The sequence below is a fragment of the Abrus precatorius genome, unplaced genomic scaffold, assembly GCF_003935025.1.
Source record: "Abrus precatorius isolate BTA unplaced genomic scaffold, Abrus_2018 Scaffold6, whole genome shotgun sequence".
NCBI classification, from domain to species: Eukaryota; Viridiplantae; Streptophyta; class Magnoliopsida; order Fabales; family Fabaceae; genus Abrus; species Abrus precatorius.
The window spans coordinates 1,830,466-1,844,292 of NW_020874406.1; the positions used below are offsets into that span (position 1 = coordinate 1,830,466).

At 34.7% G+C, this 13,827-nt stretch overlaps 1 non-coding gene across 1 annotated transcript; it reads left to right on the forward strand.

Moving 5' to 3' along the window:
- Positions 1–2,124: 2,124 nt before the first annotated feature.
- On the forward strand, positions 2,125–2,231 carry LOC113870574. The gene has a single exon (XR_003505595.1). It is a non-coding gene; the product is annotated as a small nucleolar RNA R71 (small nucleolar RNA).
- The last annotated feature ends 11,596 nt before the right edge of the window (positions 2,232–13,827 follow it).

Sequence of the window (13,827 nt, forward strand, 5' to 3'; positions counted from 1 at the left end):
TCTCAATCTCCTCTGCTTAATACAGTTAATCACACATCCAGACGACTTTTTCAGGTTATAACATGGCTAAGGTCAGGGTAAGTGTTGAACAAAATGGGAAACAATATATGCAATATCAAAAGGTCAGAGGCATTTTGAGTGAATGATTTTAAAACTAGCCTGGAACTACATTATTTCTCATTGATTCTCTCACTTATGCAGCAAACAAAATTATTTTCGTGCAGCAGAATTTTCATTTTCTTTATCTTCTTTCTTGCTTTCATTCACTATCTTCTTTTCATTTAATTTCTTTTTCTTTTTCTGCAGCAGTTTGCTATAAATCTTTCTCTTGAACTCACATTTTGCTCTTTTCACAGCTTTGCTGCATTTTTTTATTTTTCTGCAACACAGCTTTGCTGGATATTTTCTTCATTTTTCTGCAGCACTTTTGTTCTTTCTTTCTGGCATTTTTGAACTCAAAACTTAGATAGCTTGCTATTTCCCACCCCAAACATAGAACATTGCTTGTCCTCGAGCCATTAAAATGTGGATGTCACCCCAAACTTAGTTTTAAAACTCATTCTTGATAAAACTCACTATGCCTCTTTTCATTTGAATGGTAAAATTGATTTTTCAGCAAGGCTTAAAATGTGGTAATTTCAAGAAAAGGGATATTAGGCTTCAAAGGGGTGAACTAAAACATTCAATCACAAAGGAAGGCATTTAGGCTGACTAGGCATAATCAAACGGCCTCCATCATATATGTGAAAACTGTAAAATGCATATTCAATCAAGAAACAAGGCAAGTTTTAGAGAATGCAGCAAAATGTGATTAATCACACATGAAGAAGAATGCAGCTCAAGTCTCACTAAGGTTTTGTAAGTGACATGTTAATCAATGAACTCACAATTCACTTTTCAGAATTATATGCACCTAGTGGCAAGACTGCCTCATTTTGAAAATACAAGTGTGATCTCATTTTGAGAATAGGAAAAACAACTTAAAAAGAAAAAAATCAAGCAGAATTCATAGAATTATCAATTAGCTTCATTTGATTCACAACCAGTAGTTTAATATCTATTCTAGTATTTTGGTGTTTTTTAGAAACAATTCATTGTAATGTGAAGCTAACACATGAACAAGAGGTAGAGAATGAAACCCCCATTTTCATGGTAACTTGTGTAAGCGTGAGCATCCATTGTGTGTAAGCTCTGGAGTGACCACTTTCATTGACAATAGTGATCACGCCTAGCCTGCATTCTATTGTTCTTGTGTTTTGGAGTCCAAAATTGCCATTCTTCCTCTTCCTTTCCATTGATATTCCATTTCCATGAACCTTACTCAGATTATTCCTACAAAAAAAATAAGCATAAATTCCACAAATGTTAAGCTAACTAAATAAAAGAAAACCTTCAATCATTCTATTTTTCTAGTTTTTCTGCTATTTCTTACATGTTTTCCTTATCAAATGGGTTAGAATTACACTAAAATATGAGTCAAAATATGGATTCATCACTTTCATTCATAGGTTTGGCAAACTTCTGATTTCCTTAAGATTGAGTGGATGGTTTCTCTGAAAATATGACCGTTGTGCTGCTGGACCTGCATTAGAAAAAGGTAAATTAGAATTAGAATTCTTGGCAACAGAATATTGATTATTCCAATTAGAATACTGCTGATTTCTATTATTTGAAAATTGAAATCCAGGAGGAAATGAGGATTGTTGTCTCTGAAAATTATTGATATAATTCACTTGTTCCTGTGTTTCACTTGTAGATGCATCACATGCACCGTTTGTATGATTTCCTCCATAGAAATCACAGCTTAGTTGACTTGTAGGCATACTTCCTGCTTGAAGATTGCTGATTTGTTAAGTTAGGGCAGCTGTTTGTTCTAAAAACATCTGATTTTGTAGCTGGTTCTGTGCAAGAAAGACTTCCAACACCTTAGCTTCATATCCAATGTTTATTCCTTGATTTCTTGAGTTTGAATTTTGGTACATTAAGGATGCCATCATCTCAATAATCCTCTGGGCTTCTTCTAAAGATTTTGTGTTTAAGGAACCTCCAGCAGCAGCATCAACCATTATTCTTGTTGATGTATTCATTTCATTGTAGAAAGTTTCCAATTACATCCAATCTGGAATGCAATGGTGTGGACATTTTCTCAGTAATTCCTTATATCTCTCACATGCTTCATACAATGACTCTCCTTCCTGCTGTACAAATGATGTGATTTCACCACTTAATTTGGCAGCCTTGGATGGAGGAAAGTATTTGGTTAGAAACTTATTCACAAGTTCTGTCCAAGTTGTTATGCTTCCTTGTGGTTGAGCTTGCAACCAGCATTTGGCTCTGTCTCTCAAGGAAAAGGGAAATAATCTCAGTCTGATGGCTTTTCACTAACCCTATTCATTATGATTGAATTGGATAACTGCAAAAAATTAGAATATGTAGGTTAGGGTCATCAGAATTTCCACCAGAAAACTAATCCTGTTGGACTAACTGTAATAAGGCAGGTTTAATTTCAAAATGGTTGGCTTGGATAGTTGGCCTAATTATAGAAGAATTAAAACCTTGCATGTTAGGGATTGCATAATCCCCTAATGTTCTAATTCTATTTTGCTCTGCCATTTCTATTTCTGGAGTTGGTTGTCTCAAAGGTGTAGGTGTTCTTTTTACTCTAGGAATGTTCTGAATCCTTGGAGAATGGACAACCTCTAATTCACTATTAGAATCCAGGAAAGTTTCTGCTCTAGTCTCTCTTCTTAATCTCCTTAAGGTTATGTCTATATCAGGATCAAAGACCACAGTTGATTTTTTTTTTTATTTCTACCTCGCATACAAAATTACCAATATAGAAATAGTATGAAGAAAACAGAAAACTGAACTAAATCAAAGTATGTAGGTGCAAACTAACTACTGCTAACAATATAAATTCTATCTGAAATCAGAACTACATAGATATAGAGTTAATTATTCAATTAATTGCAAACAGAAAATTTCTAAATGTAGTCGAATACTGCAGAAAATTAAAAGAAACTAAGTGCTCAATCTAGCTATCTTTCTGCTACTAATGATATTGAAACTCAAAATTCCCTGGCAACGACGCCAAAAACTTGTTGTCCAATCTCTAACACTAGCAAGTGCACTAGGAATTGTAGCAAGTAATGAGTAATTTTTTAAGATCAGAGTATCGTCTCCACAGAGAATTAGGAAATCAATTATCAATTCAAAGAACAATAACTAGTTGAGCTATAAGAATTTGCAAGAGTTGTAACATTCAGAAAACAAGAAACAAGAACAATTAAAAGGTAAAGAACTTGTAGAAAAAAGAGTACGAATTTGATTTTGAGATTAGAAATGGATGAATGATAGTTAGGAATTTATTTCACCAGAATATCAATATCAATTCAACTATGCCTCTGAAGATTCAAGTAATTGATTAATTGACAATCAGTTTCTCTTATTAATAGTCAAAGTTTAATCCCTTAAATCATTGACCCTAACAAGTAACTAAACCACCCTAATCCCTTAGGTGAAGTTCAATTTCAAGTTACATTAAGACCTAGAACCGTAGGATTGCAGGATTAGGTTCCCTTATCTCTAAGAAATCCCTAATTTTGGTTGCTAATTCAGATCAGAGAAGCAAATCCAACTTCCATTGGCAAATGTTCCTCTTTGATTAATCATACGAATTCCCATTCAAAGATTTCAATGACAGTAGAATTAACAACTCAATTAATCCAAGAATTCAAATTTCAAAAGCAAAAAGCTAACCAATACATCAATTCAAGGTCCATAAACTCCAAACTACGAAGAATTAAGCAAACATTGTAACAAAGAAAGAGAAAGAAGGAGAAGAAGAGAAGAAACGCAGAGAAGCCATCTTCACAAGCTCCAATCCAATTCCTCTTCTTAGAGCTTCGACGTTCAACCCCAATCCTCTCTCTCAACGAGAATCTAACAGAAAAAAGGTAAAATGAACAAAAGGCCCCGAAATATAAGCTTTTTCTGGTATTTATAGAATTTCTGACTCTGGGCGTTGTCACTTTGCTTTATAAGAGTAACCACGTAGAGGCTTATGTAGTTTCTGGAAACTGGAACTATCACTTTCGATGATAAGAGTTGCAATACAAGAGGTCGAATGGCCGTGCATGTTCACTTTTATGAGTAAAAGTGACCACGCACAACTTTCCAAGCTGAGGTTTCTCTAGAACATCCACTTTCACTAGTAAAAGTGGTAACGCCCACTCTGTATTCCTCTTTGATGCCTAGAGTGATCACTTTCACTGGTAATAGTGATCACGCCCAGCTTGCATTCCATAAGTCTTGTGCTTTGGGTCAAGAATTGCTACTCTTCTTCTTCCTTTCCATTGATTTTTCATTTCCATGAACCTTACTCAGATTATTCCTACAAAAACAAGATTAAATTCTTAATTTCTAAGCAAAAATCTCACAAATGCTAAAATAACTACATATTAAAAGAAAACCTTCAACCATTCTATTTTTCTGAGTTTTTCTGCTTTTTCTAACATATTTTCCTTATCAAATGGGTTAGAATTACACTAAAATATTAGTAAAAATATGGATTCATCAGAGATATTCCTATGGGTGTTTTGTAGGCGGTCATGTAAGCCCACAAAGCTTCTTCCAAGTGCAAACTCCAATTCTTCCTATTGGGTTGGACAGTCTTCTCTAGGATTTGCTTTATTTCCCAATTGGAAATCTCTGCTTGTCTGTTAGTCTGGGGGTGATATGGTGTGGAAACTCTATGCATAACCCCAAACTTATAAAGTAAGGCATCCATTTTGCGATTGCAAAAGTGTGATCGTTAGTCACTGATTAATGCTCTGAAAAATCTAAACCTGCAGAAAATATATGACTTCACAAAATCTACAACAACACGAGCATCATCAGTATGAGTGGCCTTTGACTCCACCCACTTGGAGACATAGTCCACTACTAACAAAATATAAACATAGCCAAATGAAACAAGAAAGGGACCCATAAAATCTATACCCCATACCTCAAACACCTCACAAAAAATGTTCCCAATCCTTTGGCTTCACTCGCATATCTTACAAAAGGTGTATGCATCCTGAAACATGGTAGGCCAATATAGTCTAGAATCTAAGATCTTCTAGGCTATACGTTGAGGTCCAAAGTGTCCACTACTGGCCAAGGAATGGCAAAATCTAAGCACAGACCGGAATTTAGGTTCAGGCACACATCATCTGATAATCTTGTCACTGCACATCTTCCATAAGTATGGGTCATCCCAAATATAGTATTTGGAATCACTCTTCAGCTTGGCAGTCTGAGCTTTAGAAAAGTGTGTAAGAATCTCCTTGGCAGCCAAATAATTCACCACGTCAGCATACTAGAGATCATGCCCTCCAATGTGGTAGAGTTGCTCATTTGGAAAGGTGTCTTGAATGGGGAGATCCTTAACTGGCTACTGAATTCTAGTCAAATAGTTTGCCACTAAGTTTTTTGCACCACATTTATTCCTCATCTTAATGTCAAATTCTTACAAAAGAAGTATCCAGTGAATCAGTCTCGATTTAGAATCTGACTACTTAAGTAAGTACCTCAAAGTTGCATGATCAGAGAAAACTATTACTTTAGAGCTAAGTAAATATGAACAAAATTTAGCAAAAACAATGGCTAAAAGATCATTTTCTATAGTGGTGTAGTTTGCTTATGCTTTATCCAAGGTGCGAGAAGCATAGGCTATGACATGGGGTTGCTTTTCTACTTTCTGACCGAGGATAACACCAACTGCAAAGTTCAAAGCATCACACATAAGCTCGAATGGAATCTCCAATTTGGAGGCTGAATGATAGGAGTAGAAGTGAGGTGCTTCTTCAGCTCATCAAAAGCATCCTTGCATGTCTGATAGAAGATGAAATCTAAATCCTTCTACAAGAGGCTGGACAATGGTGACGCAATTTTGCTGAAATCTTTGATGAAGCGCCTATAGAAACCTACATGGCCAAGAAAAGAGCACACTCCTTCATGGAAGTGATGTAAGGTAAAGAAATAATTACATCAATCTTTGCTTTATCAGTCTCAATACCTCTACTTGACACTACATGCCCCAATACAATCTCCTCGGTCACCATAAAATGATATTTCTCATAATTCAGAACCAAATTGAACTATATGCACCTATCCAATACACTAAACAAGCTATCTAAACAGGCATCAAATGAAGACTCATAAATAGTAAAGTCGTCCATGAATACTTTAAGTGAGGTCTCTAGGAAGTCCGTAAAGATGCTCATCACACACCTCTGAAAAGTGTCAGGCAAATTACACAGTCTGAATGACATTCGTCTGTAAGCGAAGGTACCAAAAGGACAAGTGAAGGTGGTTTTATGTTGATCTTTTGGGGTTATGTGTATTTGAAAGTAACTAGAAAATCTGTCTAGAAAACAGTAATGAGATTTTTCTGCTATCCGTTCCAGGACCTGATCAATAAAAGGCAGGAGAAAGTGTGGCCTGATTCAGCTTCCTATAATCAATACAAACTTGCCACCCATTCTGAATTCTAGTCGGAATCAACTCATCAAACTGGTTCTTTTTTATTGTTATATCGGTATTCTTGGGTACAACATGTATCAGACTCACCCACTTGCTATCAAAGATCAGGTATATAATGCCAGCAACTACCAATTTGCTCACTTCTTTCTTTACCACCTTTAGGAGGATAGGATTCAGTCTTCTTTAGGGCTGTCTCATAGGTTTTACATCTTCATCCAACAGAATTTTGTGCATGCAAGTGGAGGGACTTATCCCTAGAATGTCTGCCAAGGTCCACCAATTGCTTGCTTGTGAGTTGCTAAAGTGACTTCTCCTCTTGTACGGCATCCAAATTTACTGCAATGATTATTGGCAGCTTGTTATCAGCTCCTAAAAATGCATACTTTAAGTGCTTGGGCAGAAGCTTCAGTTTGAGTGTAGGTGGCTGCACAATAGAGGGAAGTGTCCTAGTGAAGGATTCTAATTCTGCAGCATGTATCTGGGCAGGTTCAAGGGTATGTGTACTTGCTATAATCAAGCTAGAGCTTCCCAAACCTGCTGCTACATCACATGAAACATCATCAGCTGTTAAATATGTATTTATTTCAGCACAAACTTTACACAAATCTCCTACAGTGCATGTACAACTAAAAATATAAAAAAAATTACTACAAAACTCATCAATTAAAACATCAGTATAATATCTATATGAAATGCATTATGCAGCTCTGATGGATGCTTCATGGCCTTAAAGATGTTGAACTACACAACATCATCTCCCAACTCCATAGATAGAATTCCTGAGTGCAATAAAATGGCAAAAATCTCAATGAAATATATTGTATGTGAACTTGATAAAGAAATGTGAGGAAAATTGTATTTGCTATGCTGATTGGGAAAGTTTGGTGATGTAAATGAGAGAAGTAGTGATTTTTACATACAAACATAGATCATAATCATGAAAAATGAGAAGTTGGTCAAGGTTATAGTTGGCACAATTATGGGATGCTAGTGTTCAAGTTCAGGGAGAACTTTGTAGGTGGCAAAGAGGGATGACTCAACGATGTAGAGTAACTTACTACAGTTAGGTCACATCACTAGCAAACCCTTGTCAACCTTGACGTCGACACCCATTACTAAAATCCTGGTAGGCCCATTCTGGAATGACGTTCTTAAGGCATATGTTATTGATAATTTTTTTTAATTGAAAATGTGCTGGAATGCTATATTCAGTAAGGAATGGAATCCTCTAGTCGCCTTTAACATGAAATTGATGTGATTAATAAAGTGATTCTAGGATCCCTGATAAATGCTTTCTATACTTGATCCTACATTGTAATTCATGAATGATAATTGAGAGTTTTAAGCTATTCATTGAGAAAATTTACTATTATTAATTTTATTTTATTCATATTTCAGGAAAAATGATCAAGAAGTGAAAGCTTTAAAAGATATTAGGAATTGAAGCACACAAAGAACCAGAGATATACACGGGAAAGTACACGCCCGTGTATATGAGTATGTATCTCACTGGTTGCATGAATCAAGAACACAATGAAGCCAGAGATATACACGGGCAAGTACATGCCTGTGTATATGAGCGTGTATCTCACTGGTTGTGTCAATTGAAGTATATCATCAAAACCAGACATGTACAGGATCAAAGTACATGGCCGTGTACTTTTCTAGAAAGCTGTGAAGTGCAATTTTTAGAGACCAGAGATGTACATGGGCGTGTACTTTCAACGTGCGTCAGAATTTAAATTTTTGCGAGAAGATGAGCTCTTGGGCTATTCATATAAAAAGGAAACTTGGCACAGAAACCTAGGGGACACTGTTTTAAGAAGAAGAAAGACTCAGAGACGGATGGAGGATGGGATCAAGCACTTTTATTCATCTCTTTTGTAATTTTAGTTTGAAGATGTTTAGGTTCTAATTTTCCTTTGAGTATCTAGACGTAATGAATCTTAATTGACCAAATTTTCTGGAATTCTTCTAATGCTATTTCATGTTCTTTTCTCTTGGATTTAATTAAGTAGTATCAATTGTCTTCCATCTTGTTTTCTTGTTTAAATTTGAGTAAAATTCCTGCATGAAATTAACATTGCTCAATTAAAAGGAATTGAATGTATTTCTAGAGATAGAAAGACGTAAGTTTTCTGTATTAGGATTAACCCTAATTATGGAATTCATAATGAACTTAATGCAACCTAGGGGTATTAATTAAGGAAGAGATTTCGATTGATCAACTGAGGGTTAGGAATCATTATTCTTGAGAAAGGTATTGATTTAATTCAGAATTTCCTGCAGCGATAAGGGTTTGAAACTAAGTAGTTGAAGAAGAATTTTAGTTATTTGGACACTTATGAGGATTTACAATCTAGATACTCTCCTTTTCCCCTTGAATACCTTTAGTCATACTTTTCTATAATTTATTATCAGAAGAAATTTGTTCCTTTTAATTTGTTATTCTTCTATTTTTAGTAATTTTATCAGCAAAAATTTATTTCTCATATTCATTAACAATTGCGTAATTAAGGAAGTAATTCTTAATAACAGTCCCTGTGGATACAACATTTGGTACTCTATTTTTTATAATATTACTCTGACAATGGGTATACTTGCCCACTAATCGGTTTTTACACACCAATCTCAATACATTGCATGTTAATGGTTAAGTAAGCTCTATAAGTAAATTGCATCATCCATCATTATCATTCATCTTTTGTGATTTTATTGTTAAATTTGTAATAGGAAAATATTAATGTTGTGGAATAGTCAAATGGATGATTCTTTTGGGTTAGTATGTCTCTTAATTGATTTTTTTCTTAATTGCATAGACTCATGCTTTGTTTGTTTGGCATATTTGTTTGTTCTTATGTGTTGTTTATTGTATGTGCAAATGACGCACAACTTGATTAAGGTAGGGATCTTTCTGATCGAGGAAGACCTTTAGATTTACAATGAAGATGTCTGGCATAGTATCTGTCACGTCCTCTTTTTGTGCAGAATCCACAATATTCTAGATTATTATTTTTAATCCAAATTCACTTATGAGAGATAATATAACTTATACTATGTTTACAATTTTATCATTCAAAACATCAAGATAATAAAATTCCAAGAACACTTTTTATATAATTCAGAAATTATACCAGCATATATATTCATATGGAATTCGAAATACAAAACCTTTACATAATAATAATTACATCTCCTCAATTGTAGCTAAATGTTCTAGATCTATTATCTAAGCTAGACTGACAAACATTCTAAAGTTACAATTTTTTCAAAATATTTTGACTCTAATATTCCTCATCTAGACCTTCCAACTTGAGAAATAACTATAGTACCTGTCATCTTTGCTCACGTACCAGAATACGATCATTGCAAAACACACATAACACAAACAATACACAAGGGTGAGCTTACCAAATATAGTCATAATCATTAAATTATGTAAATCTATATACATTATATTACAAACACAATTATTATAAAAGCTTATTATTCAGCAATTACCCATCACCTTACTCAGCAATACAACCTCTTTTATTAACTCACTGAGTTCTAACAACTACTACGATGATAACAAGAACAATAGTATCAATATCAATAATAACAACTACAACTCAGCTCCAATTGGCATTATGATGTTAATATTCTAGAAAGAACCTACAACTTAGCACACTTGCCTACCACTCGGCACATTTGCCTACCACTCGCCACGTTTGCTTACCCCTATTTCATACGATTTCAACATCATCATATATAAGCATTTAAATACATCTGTCATAACACATATCAACTAGTCTCAGCCTGTTGTAGAGCCATATTTCAACAATTATCTAAAACAAATAATTTTTTGTTACACACGCAAATCAACTAAACTCCATCACAACACATCAGGCTCAACATTCTCAGCACATATATCACAGTATTTCAGCAAATCACATCTCATTACAATATTCTAAGTACTTAAAATCAATGGAGAGATCCACTCAGTTATTCTATTCTGGGTTTTAACCTAAGGTTGACCATTCAACAGCTTATTCTCGGCAAAAATAGAATTAAATTCCTAGATAGCTCAGTATTTACTAAACAAATAAACCAGCTCAGATAAGCTCCCCTTGCCTGGAATTAGTTTTTCCTCATATTAAACTTCACATGGGTCCTTAATGAAAGAAATAACGCTCACAGTTATAGATTTCCTCACTAGATCCACACTAAGCAGCAGTTCTTACTTGGATCGGGAAGAAATTCAGCCTTGAGAAAGTTTCTCTAAAGTAAGATGGTGAGAGAACAGAGAGAAGATGAGAGACAAAAGTTTTCTGGTGAGAGATGAACATTTCTGGATGCTGAGGCTTTTTAAATACCCCTCTAGGTTCGCGCGCTCTTGCTTGAGCGAGCTAATCCTCGCTTAATTGAGATCTTTTCTCGCCTAGGCGAGCTCATCCTCATTTGGGCAAGAAAACCAGATAATAGAACCTCCTAGGTTTATGCTATTCTCGCTTGAGCGAAGAACACCTCGCTTGAGTGAGCTGCATCTCGCCTGGGGGAGAAGCATTCTCACTTGAGCGAGATTAGGTCCAGAGAGCTACCCATTCTTCCTGTGACTCCTCGCTTGAGTGAGGTCGCCTCTAGCCTGAGAGAGATTCCTTCTCGCCTGGGCGAGGGGACAACTAGAGTAGTCTTATATGTTCTCGCTTGATTGAGACACCCTGTGCTGTTACAAAATTCTAAACATTAGCAAATGCACTAGGAATTGCAACAAGTAATGAGTAATTTTTAAGATCAGAATATCGTCTCCACAGGGAATTAGGAAATCAATTATCACTTCACAGAACTATAACCATTTGAGTTATACGAATTTGGAAGATTTATAACATTCAGAAGTCAAGAACAAGCACAATTAAAAAGTAAGAAACTTGTAGTAAAAACAAACTATGAAAGTTGTGATGAAATGAAATAGGAATGAAGAATAGTTAGGAATTTATTTCACAAGATTGTCAATATCAATTCAATCATGCCTCTGAATATTCAAGTAATTGGTTAATTGCCAATTAGTTTCTCTTATTAGTAGTCAAAGTTTAATTCCTTAAATCATTGACCCTAACAAGCAACTAAATCCCCCTAATCCCTTAGGTGAAGTTCAATTTCATGTTACATTAAGACTTGGAACCTTAGAATTGAAGAATTAGGTCTCCTTATCCCTAATAAATCCCCAATTCTCATTGCTAACTCAGATCAGAGAAGCAAATCCAACTTCCATTAGTAAATGTTCCTCTTTGATTAACCATATGAATTTCCATTCATAGATTGCAATAACAACAGAATTAACAATTCAATTAATCCAAGAACTCAAATTTCAGAAGCAAAAGTTGAATTAATACATCAATTCAAGTTCCATAAACTACTAACTATGGAGAATTAAGCAAACATTGTAACAGAGAAAGAGAAAGAAGCAGAAGAAGAAAAGAATTGCAGAGAAGCTATCTCCACGTGCTCCAATTGTTACTTTTACAACTGCTGTTACACTGAAAGTAAACTAACTAGCAAGTGTACTAGTGTTGTTGTAGCAAGTTATAAAAAAAAATCTTAGAATCAAATTGAGTTCTAAGTATCGTCCTCAGGGAATAAAGTTCTCAATTACCACTTCACAATATCATAATTAGTTGAGCTTTACAAATTTCAGATAGATTTGGTATGAATGTATCAAAAATGAAATTAGAAAGTAAAACAGAATGGTTAGTACAAAAGTATATAGTAAACAGATGTAGAAAGAGTAGTTAGGAAATTGTTTCACCAAAACTTCAACATTGAATCAATAAAGTTCTGAACTTTCAAGCATTTAGATGGAATGACAATCAGTTTCACGTTATATTAATCAAAGGACAATCTCTTGCCTCAATGAATCTAACATCTAATCAAATCACTCTAATCCCTTATATCTAATCCAATCAAATGCTGCATTAAGTTTGAGAACCCAAAAGATTGCAAGATTAAGATATCTTATCCCTAAGAAACCAATAACCTTGGCAATTAATTCAGATCTGAGAAACAAATTCAATTCCCATTGATCAGAGTTCCTCTATGATTAGTTGATCAAATTTTCATTCAATCACTAATTTAACAGCAGAATCAATCACTCAATCCAATCCAAAACTCAAAGTTCATATCCAAAATCAATTCAACATTTCCATTTCAGATTCACAGTTCCTAACCACAAAGAGTTTAAGCAAACATTACAAAAAGAGAAGAGAAGAGAAGAGGAGAAGAGAATGAACAAAGAAGAAACATCTTCAAGCCAATCTCCAATCTGATCCCTCAAGAAATGAAGCTTGGTGTTCGTCCTCAATCTCCCTCTCTAACTCTCTCAACAACCAAAACAAAATGGAAAATAAAAAATGAACAAAAACTCCTTTAATTCCTAAGCTGACTGCCTTTTATAGAATTCCCGCTTTGCTGGCGTGATCACTTTTTCCAGCAATAGTAATCACGCAGAGGCTAATTCTTCATTTCCACTTGCGCGTGTTCACTTTTGCTGGTGATAGTAGCCACGCGCACTTCAAAGTGTTCACTTTTGTTGAAAATAGTAGCCACGCAGAAGATTCCCTTACTAATGTCATGCGCGTGTTCACTTCTGCTAGAATAAGTGAACACGCAAAAGCTACCTTCTTGCGCGTGTTCACTTTTGTGGATAATAGTGAACACGCGCAGCTACTCTTCTTAGAGGACTCTCTGGAACGCTCACTTTTTCCAAAAAAAAGTGATTATGCAGAAGCTCTTCTCATTGTAACCTCTCTGGAACGATCACTTTTGCCAGCAAAAGTGATTACGCAGAAGTTCTTCTTCATTTTATGGTTCTAGAGTGATCACTTTCACTAGCGAAAGTGATCACTCAGAGGCTGTTCTTCAATTATCAACTTCTTTCCTCCAATTTTTGCTACTTTTCTTCTATTTTTCCTTTGATCATCCAATCCTCATGAACTTAGCTCAGAATTCCCTACAAAAGCATACTTGAAATGTCATTTTTTACATAGAAAATCAATGAATTTTAAAATAACTATGTTTAAAAGTGACATGCAACATTTTATTATTTTTTTAAGGGTTTTCTACTATTTCTAGCATGTTTTCTTTATTAATTGCACTAAAAACTATTGTAAAATACTAGTAAAATATGGATTCATCACTACCCTAAACTTGAATTTTTGATTATCTTCAAGCAAATTAGAACATATCAAGGGTGTAAATTCTTATTAATTGGAATCTAAAAACTTTTTACATTTTTTAGAAAAAATTCAGATTAAAAATCCATTT